Genomic DNA, 2,168 nt, shown 5'->3' with positions numbered 1-2,168 from the left:
TAGCTTTATTTTCCCACAAAAATCTGGCAAGGAAATTACAAACACATGGAATAAATCGTAAAGTACTAGAATGGATAAAACATTCGTTAAAACAAAGAAGGCAAAGGGTCGTTATAAATGAACATAAATCTGACTGAGAAAAATGTGATGAGTAGAATACCACAAGGTTCCATCTTAAGGCAAATCCTTTTTGTCATTTACATCAGTGACATAGATGAGAATATCACAAACCACATCATCAAATTTGGAGATGACACTGAGAACTATGGTAAAGTAGGAAGCTAAAATGATATTGAGGCCATTCAAAGAGATCTACATGAACTCCACAAAAGATAGGAAGACTGGCAAATGCATTCTAATATTGACAAATACAGAACATGGATGCAGGGCCCAACAATGCACATCATGACAATCAAATCAGCATCACTATCTTGCAGCAGATTGATGAAAAAAATGGTCAAGGAGTAAGGATCCACCAGTCATTTAAAGTTGTATTACAGGTGGGAGCTGCAGTAAAAAAAAAAGTAGGAATAGTAAAACCAGCTTTTGACTTCAAGGAAACGAAGGTAGTTACTGTACTCAACTGTATAAATATCTGGTGTGCCCCCTCATTGGACCATTGTATTTATCTGAATTTACCTGAGGGCCACCATCTTACTAATGACCTCAAAGATTCCAGCAGTGCTGGAATACCAAAGCACTGCTGAATTCCAGCAGTACTTTGGTATTTACATCTTTTGTGGGTATGTGGTTCCATGGGTTTATAACCTTATGGGTGAAATGCATCTCCTATTTTCTGTTCTACATTGTGGGTTTGGTAAGCTTGAAGCCATTGCTCCGTGTGTGGTACATCTGTAATGTTTTTATTGTTATGTTAGTTTTGGTGACAATAAACACGGATAGTAACAAATTATATATATATTTGGATGACTGTAATATACAGGGATTTGAAGATGAAGATGACAAGCAATGGTGTGACAGCGTGGCAACTAGTTAAATATTATGTTGTACGCTGATCAATGTTGGTGGTATTGAAGAAGATCCAGTGAACCACCATTGGAGTTAGACTGCTGATGCTACATTATTAATTGTCTTATATCCACACTTCACTTGACCTAGTGTGATGAACACAGATTGCGTCTGGCAAATTGATCATCATTTTGATGAGAAAACTCCCTTGATGATTGGAAAAACTTGATAGGAAACTCACTTGTTACTTTTGGCTGTAAAAAGTAGGGAAGTGATTCGTGGAAACTTTGGGAAACAAATACTAATTGTTATTAGTACACATAGTATTATTGGAGAACCTTCAAGTGTTTATTGTAGAACTTCTTGGACTGTGAAATTCTTAGGGATAAGTTATGTGGGATAAGTGGGAAAATTTAATTGCCTGCAGTAGAACTTCCGAGAACTTAGAGCAACTATATTACTCTTAAGATGGTTGCTACACATCTGATCTTTTAAAAGAGTGGTCTGGATCAATATCCTCAAAATTTTTCAGTATTTTCAAAGTTTAGATGAGATCAGCCCTGTCAAATTCGATTTGTCGTGTTGTTAGCCCTGTGGCATGGAAATGTCTTCAAAATGGCTTGTATGCTTTGGAGAAAGTTCAACAAAGAGCGATAACTATCATCTCAGAACTAAGTCAACTCTCATACAGGAATAGTTGAGGATCACAAGACTAACATCACAGCAAACCAGACATGACAGGGCTGGTCTCATTGAGACTTAAAATACTGAACAAGTTGGAGGATATTAATCCAGACCACTTCTTTAAAATGTTAAATGTAACACAAACAAGGGGCAACAGTTTCAAGCTCAACAAGCCGCAATGTATGACAAAGCATAATTTCTCACCCATAGTGCCATAAACCCAAGCAACCTCGTACCCGCCTAGGTCATAAATGCCAAGACATTACTTTAGCTCTAAATATTGTTGGGAAAAATCTTTAATGACAATGGAGCGACATTATACAACCCGCCGACTTCATGTCCCCGTCGAGGCCACTAGAGAGAGAGAGACAGAGAGAGAGAGCATTGCTGCTTTATCTAGTTTGCCATGAAATATTGAATTTTCTCTGAATAATATTAGAGAAAATGTTCAATTAGGGGAAACACTTCTATCATTTGAAATTGTTATTAGGGGCCTAAAAAATACAGATACAAAG

This window comes from Procambarus clarkii, chromosome 89, assembly GCF_040958095.1.
Source record: "Procambarus clarkii isolate CNS0578487 chromosome 89, FALCON_Pclarkii_2.0, whole genome shotgun sequence".
Taxonomy (NCBI): domain Eukaryota; kingdom Metazoa; phylum Arthropoda; class Malacostraca; order Decapoda; family Cambaridae; genus Procambarus; species Procambarus clarkii.
The sequence above is the reverse complement of the archived record's forward strand: the minus strand, read 5'-3'. Positions refer to the sequence as shown.